General features: G+C 35.3%; 1 long non-coding RNA gene across 1 annotated transcript; it reads right to left on the minus strand.

Moving 5' to 3' along the window:
• Positions 1–1,204: 1,204 nt before the first annotated feature.
• Positions 1,205–6,842, minus strand: LOC141378078 (uncharacterized). The gene is made up of 4 exons (XR_012391695.1): positions 6,675–6,842; positions 4,381–4,465; positions 4,106–4,278; positions 1,205–2,888 (listed from the first exon to the last, which is right to left on the minus strand). It is a non-coding gene; the product is annotated as an uncharacterized lncRNA (long non-coding RNA).
• Positions 6,843–9,474: the final 2,632 nt, after the last annotated feature.

A 9,474-nucleotide genomic window follows, 5' to 3' on the forward strand; every position in this document is an offset into this window, starting at 1 on the left:
TGTTTTTCTATGCGTACTCCCCCTTCTTAGGGCTAGTCCATATGTAAATTCTGCCATCTCCCCCCCCCTTGGATAGCGAATGGCCTCCGCAGCGTCCTCCCTATAGGGATTGCACGCTTCCCAACGTACTGTCGTATTTTCCTAGAATTATCTAGACGCTCACGACTTCCCAAAAAATACATCTAAATCCGTAAAACTTCTGTTGAAGTAGGATAAATTAGAGCCAGGGACACGTTGGAGGACCGCGCCTCCCATGATGGGGGTGCGTCACGCTTGCTTGACTATCCCTTCATCAGGGGCGTTGGTAAGGTGCAATCATTATGGTGTTTTCCATAGTTCTCCCATACGTGGATTTTTCCAAGATCAAATCCACTGTATAGCACTTAAGTTCCCCAACCGAAGGGGAACGTTCGAGGTTACAGAAGTAACCTTTCTATACTCCGAAGGGCTATACTCCGTCGCCATAATGACTGTCCCTTAGCTGTTTGAAAGTCTCTTCAACTTAAAAGGATGGCGTTTGCCATCCTGGTTTGCATTGGTTTGCATAATTGGTAATGAAGCACACCTGTGCAAGCTTACGCTGCCAATTCATTGCATTCATTGGCCCGTTCAGTACTCTTTCATACAAGCGGCTTCTGAACCGAATCCTCCCATACGTGGATTTTCCCAAGATCAAATCCACTGTATAGCACTTCCGTTCCCCTCCTCGGGGAACGAAGGGTTACTTCTGTAACCTCGAACGTTCTCCAAATAGGTCTATGTGCACGAGATGAAAAATAGGAGTTTATTTGGTTATTTTTTGAATCAGAAAAAAAGTATATATATATATATATATATATATATATATATATATATATATATATATATATATATATATATAAATTTCTATTCACAAATGTAATAAAGTAATAAAAATATAATGTTTTATGTCTTCTCCACATTCCCTCCAAAATTGTTTGCGGTGTATGAGTATCTTGTATTCATTCATTCAATCGTGGTGAATGCACAGAGAATAAATGCTCTTGGTTTTGCACTCCTTTATTTCGGACACTGCGAGAACAGCGCTTCTCTCCCATACACGTCAGAACTGAAAATTCTGTGCGAAACCACAAGGGGGCATATTCCGACAGTCGTGTCCACATTTCCTGTGCAGTGGAAAGGCAGTTTAACAGCAGCCAGAGGAGAGAATAACGTAAAATTGACTGTCCTGTCCCTTAGACGCTGCATTAGAAAGTACTAGCACAAGCGGTAATTGTTTTTTTTTTTTTTTTTTTTTGTAATTTGAAGCAAAGAGAAGATACTACATACATAAATACATATAAACGTTAAGTTTTTTTTATCTAAAAAAAAAAAAAAAAACATTCAAGAATTTAAGATGCTGATGACTATTAAACGTGTCATAACAGGCTTGTAAAAAGGGTCAATTGGCTTCCTCTTCTGTTGGCGCTTGAATAGTTAAAAAATTCGAAACTTCTGCAGTAACCAATGCTGCTGAAGGACCCACAATTCAGTTTGGCAATGCTTGACGTCACCCATTCACAGTGAATGGGAAGCGTTAGTAACACCCCATGTAAATGAGCACAGATTTTGCAGTTTTTTTAGTTTAGCTACACCGAAGAACATATAAAAAACAACCATTAATAAAACAACTCAGATCAGGCAAGATCATATTTTGATGACCAGAAAGGTGTACTGCAGCTATGATATATAAAAAATATAATTTTAGAAGTGAATTACTCAGAAACCAGAACTCAAATAGGGCTCACTCTACTGTTATTATGAAGCAATTGTATGTATATTGATTTATACTTGTTTCGTTGTATTGTGTTTTTACTTATGGCAGAATAGTATGTTTATCATTTTTGTTCAGCATAGCAAAATGCTAGCAGACACTGTATATTAAATTTCAAACTATTCTATTTTGTAGTATGACACTATAAAACACAGATTTATCATCATCAAAACAAAAACATTCAGTGTTACGTCATTCTGAAAACTATATTCAAATTCTGCTTAATATATGTTAAATAAAGTATAAAATAAAGATATAAATACAAGAAAAATGAAATCAGTACACATTGGAAATATTCAGTATCATTCATTAATTATTAAGCTGAACACAAAACAAAATATGTGTATTTTAGTCATCTAGTTGTTTTAGTTTTGTCACACATATTATTATGAAAAACATCCCTATTTTGATTTTCTTAAAGATATTTTACCTTTATTTTGAACATTTCCCTCAAGTCATTGTGATTTTGGAATAAATGATTAGCATAAATTGTTTTTAAATGAACAGATGAAAATTACCAGTATGTTTTCTTATTTTATTATTGATATTATTTTTCTTTACAGTACACTATGACTTTCCAAAAGCTTTTACATAATTTATGAAATGGTAAGATCCTGGCAGTCTAAATTAATATACAGTCATAACATTTTAAAAATCACTGACACACGCACACACACACACACACACACACACACACACACACTCAAAGGAAATGAACCCAAATTCACAAAGAACTTCTTATTACTCTAAAAAGCCCCAGTATCAGACTCAGCGAGACTCCATATCAACAGCATGAAAACATTTCTCTTGCATCTTCACTAATGTTAAATATAGAGGCTCTGTTTGTCTAACATTTTTGGCTAATGAGCCATGAAACACATTTGCTACTGTTGACCCAGTAATTTTAAGTAATATGGCTATTAAAAGCCATTATGTGTCAGTCAGCTGGAACAGAGTGGGGTTGAGCTGTTCTCTGAGGGGTTTGAAGTGCACTGGCAAATCAGATCGACTGAAGAAGCCCTGCTGCTTGCACCGTGTGATAACCTAGCTGAAGGTGCGAAGGCTGAACCTTTGTTTACAGCTCGGAACTGCACACCTGGAACAGAGAGTTAACTAACAAGATCAATCTAGTGTCCAGTAGTGGGAATAAGGCACTAGATTTTAGAAAACAGGAGTTGTGCATTATTGTGTGTTTAAAAACATCTGTACAAAATGTAGGTATTATTTGTAGTTTCGGTGATGAGAAAATTATTTTTGTGTCTGTCCCTTTATTCTCATAAACTCTGTTACACTGGTTATAGAAAGGCATAACAATCTTTAAAGCACTTATAGAAAGAGTAAGTGCTTCCTCTGGCAGGAATCTCTGGAAGGCATTGATACATGTTTTTTATTCTCACTCAAAAATTTGTATAAATTGTTAAGATACACTCATATCAGCTCTGTAATTGTTTAATTTTAGCCAATTTATCATTCACTCTTTAAGAACAATATAAATCAGTTTTAAACATAACGTGGTTTCTTGTTTTATGATTCACACCTTAAACTAAAGCGTAAATAGTGGTAAATGTCAACTCTTTTAGTAGTTTGAAAACTTTAACTACAAGTTAAACAACAGTCGGTTATAGAATCAATGTTTTATGTTACATTTAATCATTTTGCTTAATTTTAAATTAACTTATTCAGTTTATTATAGTTTGTCATTTACAGTGTTGGGCAAACTACTTGAAAAAATGTAGTGTGTGTGTGTGTGTGTGTGTGTGTGTGTATATATCTTTCCATCAAGCAAGTTTCACCCGAGGTGGCAGTAACGCACCAAAAACATTGTTGTCGAACACCATAAAACAGTTACTGTGCTACTTGTCCAATAAAATAGCTTCACTACCGAAAAGCTATTTGATTAAGAAAGTAGCAACGCTACCGTAGTGCTACTGAAAAATGTAGTTAAGGTAGTAGCATCACTACTTGTAGCGATGCTACTGCCCAACACTGGTCATTTCTTTTTAAGATAATGAATGAAAAATGATTGTACACTGATATGATAGCATTTTGGGAATGAATCACGTTTGGCTTTTTTTTTTTTAATTTTTAATTAGAATTTTGAGCAAGATGCTAATAGTTTAATATGATTTAATGTTCTATGCTAAGCTATGCTAGAAGACAAGAGCTCCCACCAGACTAGAGTCTCAGCTTAAAATTATAAAACTAAACTGTTGAATTCTATGTGACTTGTAAAGTGAGCCTAAAAAAGTGTAGTAAGGTTGCATGTTATTTATTATTCAGGTGTTCATAAAGCCACAAAATAACTGTTTTTACCCAGAAGGCACAGGACGTCAACGTGATGTCAGATTGATGTTGTACCCCGATGCTGTGGATCATTGCATTTTGATTGGAAATGAAAAATTGGGTTGATGTCAGAAACCAAAGTCAGGCTGACGTCAATGTCCAATGTCAGACAGATGTTGCATTTTGGTTACTTTCCACACAACCTAAAAACAACAAAATATCAACGTCTAATGGTGTTACAGCTTGATGGTTTGTGGATGTTACCAATATGAAGTTTATCAGATGTTGGATTTTGGTTGCCATACCTCACAAATTAGTATCAGGACGTCAATATGACATTGGTTTAAGATGCTGGCTCGAAGTTGGACTGTGGTCACTTTCCAACACAACCTAAAATCAACAAAATCATTTCACGTCATTATTGGAGGTTAAAATAATATTGTGCAAAATGGTGACCTAAATCTAAGCTAATATTCGTGTTTTATGATATTAAGTGTCTGCAGGGTATAGCTTGTATACATGAAAGGAGACGATAGAAAAGGACACAAAGGCTCTATTTTAACGATCTAGGTGCAAAGTCTAAAGTGCATGGTGTATTGGGTGTGTGTCCGAATCCACTTTTGTTATTTTAAGGACAGAAAAATTTGCTCTGCGCTGCGGCACATGGTCCAACAGGGTTGTGTTTATTCTTTTATGGAGTCATGGGTGTGTTTTGAGAATAAAACAATCAGAGTCTCATCTGTTATTCCCTTTAAGAGTCAGTTGCATTGTGCCATGGCAATCGAATAAATGAAAAAAATAACAATGAAGCATGGTCAAAAGTTATATCCAAACACACACGCGATGCCCTATATGGTCCAAAACCTGAGAAGTGGACAAATCTAAGCTTGCTTTTATTAAAACAAATATAAATATAATAAATAATACTACTAATAATAATAGCATTATACAAAAGCAAATTGTCGTGAATAAACTAAAAAAAAAGTCCACAAAGTGGCTGAAATTGATTTTCTATTTAAACAACATTGTGGAAAATGGGAAAATTAAGGTTGTTTTGGTTTCAAAATAGCAACACATTAGGGCAAACATGTCTTGTGCCTTATTGCGCAGGCAGTATGATAGGGCCTAGAGACATTTATAATTTTTTCACCTTCAAATCAACTTATGATTTTAGATGGTGACGTTTTTGCTAGTTTAGTCAGTTGGTGGACAATAAAGTGGTTTTGTGGCTACATGTGGCAACATGAACTTTTACATTACACCAAAAAAAAAAAAAAAAATCGAAGTGGAATGCAGATGAACAAACACAAAACATGTTAGACCCCTTTTACTCCACTTTACTTACTGTAATATACTTATGATCGGATTAATGAAAATGCATTTTATCAGAGGGTTTCACTTACATCATAATTTTGCCCTTTGCACATAAGCCTTACTGGTGTAAGGCTGATGTAAATAGATTACACATGTACAATCTAGTTACAACATCTACAATTAAAAATGTTGTTTTGCCAATTTATGCTGTCTAAACCAAAGAAGAATTGTGTAGAAGATGCCAATCGTAAGGAACCAAAATGTAAGGGTGAAATATTTTTCCAAACTGAATTTAATGGATGGTAAAACTTCACTACATAATGTGTTACTTACGGTAACACATTATTTTAATGGTCCATTTGAGTATTAGTAGACTCTCTGCTTAATATCTGTTGATATTCCTCCATCAACAGACATTTAACTGACTATAAGAAACTTTGCAAGTACATGTCAATTTACACTACCTAACCCCAACATAGCAGTCTACTTCTAGTCTAATGAGAATTAGTTGGCATGTAGATGCAATGTAACTTAAATTCAACAAACGGTCCATCAAAATAAAGTGTGACCAAACTTACATGCATGAGCATCATAAAATAACATATTAGCTTTAAAATTCCACCCACTTCCCCAGAAATGATAAGAACAATCACTGATTTACAATTACATTTAGTCATTTAGCAGACGCTTTTATCCAAAGCGACTTACAAATGAGGACAGGGAAGCAATTTACACAACTATAAAACCAACAATGAATAAGTGCTATAGGCAAGTTTCAGGTATGCAAAGAAAGTGTAAGAAGCAAAACAGTAGTAATTGTTCTATATATGTTCTAAAATCACCTTCTGAAAAAAAAATCCTGCCGCCATATTGATGTATTGTTCCAAATCCATGGCAGGATGGCCACTTAAAGGCCCTTTTGGAATTTAGAAGGCCCTTTTAGATTTAGAAAAATACAACAGTTGAACACTTTAGGCCATGATCATTTAGACCCTTCGAAAGGATTAGGGCATAGATGAGCCCTTCCCAATGGAACAGTGCACTCTTTTTTTCTTCCAATTCGGGTTGGGGTTAATATGATTAGTACAGCCAAACATGCAACAGTAATTGATCATTTTCAGCAGCAACAATAACCGTGATATGAGTTTCCAGTCAGTTTATTGACATTGTTCAGTGACATTGGCCAATTGATGATCTATCAAGAAAACACTCAATATTAGGTACAAATAGGACCTAAAGACATAGTGATTCATTCCTTCTGAATATAAACACTGTGAGTACTTACCATATTCTTCTCTCAATGCTCCTTCATAAATGCAAGCTCCCCTGAGAACCGTCAGATGCTCCAAGAACTAATTCCCTTCCATATGCATGAAGCTCAACCACACACACACACACATACACACACTAATATCCTCCCAGAGCTCATTAATACAGTGTTGTGGATGACTGCTCTACAGAGCCTGACTTAGAATCACAGTGGAAGGCAAGAAAATCAGATTAAACAATTAGTGTCAATTAGCCCCGGCCAAATCATTCCACAAACAATTGGTCTCTAGTGCCCTGCTTAATTACAAGCGACTCTCAGCGCCTTATCAAGAGCCTCGTCTGGCCCGTGATTCATGTCCGACTCTCCACTGTCCCACAGGCGCCATCAATTATCCTCCTGTAAACAAATCCTTGATAATAAATGACATGCCTTGCCGAGCTCTATTAGCATAGCCTTATTTATGCCTGCTCGCCGGTCCCACTGCAAAACTGCAAGTGATCATGAGGCCCTCCTGATTAGAGAGGGCCGGACATCGAGGGAAACTGTGAAACGATGAGGATGTTAATAGAAACACTAGACGTCCCAGGCAGAAGTGATGTAGTGCACACGTGTTTGTCACTGTTTAGCTATCAGTGTGATTAAATCGTTTGCAGTTTTAAAGAATTTTGGACGTCTGTATCTAACAGGGTCATTTATCAGAAATAAGGTTGACTTTTATTAAAATTTGCTAATGTATAATTAATTATAGAAAAAAATGTCTTCTGTTTACCTTGTGATCATTATATTTTTTTTATTTCTACAGTTTTATTCTTGTTGTCTTCATTTGTATGTCACGCTAGATAAAAACAATGTAAAAATAATAAAAAATAAAACATTAATTAAAGTGAATAAAAAAACTATAAAAGTACAGCCATGTGACAAAATTCACTATATATATATATATATATATATATATATATATATATATATATATATATATATATATATATATATATATATTAGGGATGGGAAGATTAACCGATATGTATCGATACGCGGTCATGCGCGTGCACGATGCGAGTGCATCGGTTGAGCAGCAGAGGATGAATGAAATTTTGGAAGCAAATCGAGATACATCGGTTTTTGCGAGATGCATCGATTTTTCCGAGATACAGCTTATATTTTTAATATAGAATGTATTTTTTATTTATTAACAAGAGTTGTCAACCTGTTTTTGGCGCATAATTTAATCGACCTACATAAAGTAAGCCTTAGCAACGGATTTGCGGATGTGCACACACTACAACTCAGTGTATCAGGTGTGCGGATGAAGCTAGTGGAGCGCCCTCAGAAAGTGCGAGAAGCAAAACAAACATTTTATTCCCCACTGAGTTTTAAATCTAAAGTATGGCAAGCAACATTATGGATTTAAGGATGGACGACATGACAGGACAGATGCAATTTGCAAAATGTGGCGCGCATCTGTAAAATACGCGGGCAGTACGACTAATCTGAAATCTCACTTGAAGCAGCGCCACGGTGTTGTTGTGAAAGCATCTTCCAGTCTGCATCCCCGGCTTTCGCACTGCTTCAACCAGCTCCAAAAGTGGTGAGAAAAGCATTGCAAGTTTTTTTTCCGTGCGCAACAGTTCTGCTCGCTCTACGCCAATAACGAATGCTATTGCATTGTTCATCTGCAAAGATATTCAGCCTAGTGTCACGGAGAACGAAGGTTTTAAACACCTCCTCCTGTAAATTTTTATTTAATTATAATAATAATAATATTAATAATAATAATGATAAAAATAATTGGGTGTCACGGTGGCACAGTGGGTAGTTTGACCACCTCACAGCAAGAAGATTGCTGGTTTGTTATATTTTTATTAGCCTGTTGTTTACAGTGACAGTGATGTTTCAAAGCAACATAACACTTCTAGTTCACCACCTTAAGTTTTGAATAATCAGTGGCAAAATATATCTTTGTAAAACTTGTTTTCATAGTTGAAAAGTTAAATCACAATTCTTGTTGTGCAATGCTAAATTTATTTATGTTGAAAGAGTGCAAATATATACATATTTTTTTAATATATATTGCACTTATACATTCTGTTTATCTTGAAAATACTTAAATAATATGTGCTATATGTTCTAAAATGGCCCTCTACTGTAAACTGACACTCTGGCTCTGAGAGAAGAGCCAGTTTGTAAAAAAAGTCTTGGTTTTGCTTGGTTTATAAATAATCAAACTCATTCAATGGCACAGCATCCTCTTTCACATCATCTCATAAACTTGATCTAATTAGTTAGTGCTGAAATATCGCATTGTATCGTGATATGGGTGTGAATCGTATCGTGTTGCATCGCAATATGTCACAAATGTATCGCTAATATATCGGATCGTATTCTTCGTATCGAGATACGTATCGGATCGGCATTATAGCTTAGATGCCCAACCCTAATATATATATATATATATATATATATATATAGTTGAAACCAGAAGCTTACATACACTCTAAAAAAAGGAACATAACCATTTTAATAAAATGTCTGATGGCAAATCATACTAAACGTCTAAATCAAAACTAAACGTTTTTATCAGTTTCTAGACAGTCAAAGGTTTACATACATTTCCTTGGTATTTTTTAGCTTTGCTTTTAAACTGTATAACTTTGGTCAAATGTTTTGGGTATAGCTACTCACAGTAGTTTGAAGGAATTTTGGCTCATTCCTCCTGACAGAATTGGTGTAACTGAGTCAGATTTATAGGCGTGCTCCCACAAGCTTTTTCAACTCTGCCCACAATTTTTTTATAGGATTAAGATCAGGGCTTTGT

The sequence above is a fragment of the Danio rerio genome, chromosome 16 (assembly GCF_049306965.1).
Source record: "Danio rerio strain Tuebingen ecotype United States chromosome 16, GRCz12tu, whole genome shotgun sequence".
NCBI classification, from domain to species: domain Eukaryota; kingdom Metazoa; phylum Chordata; class Actinopteri; order Cypriniformes; family Danionidae; genus Danio; species Danio rerio.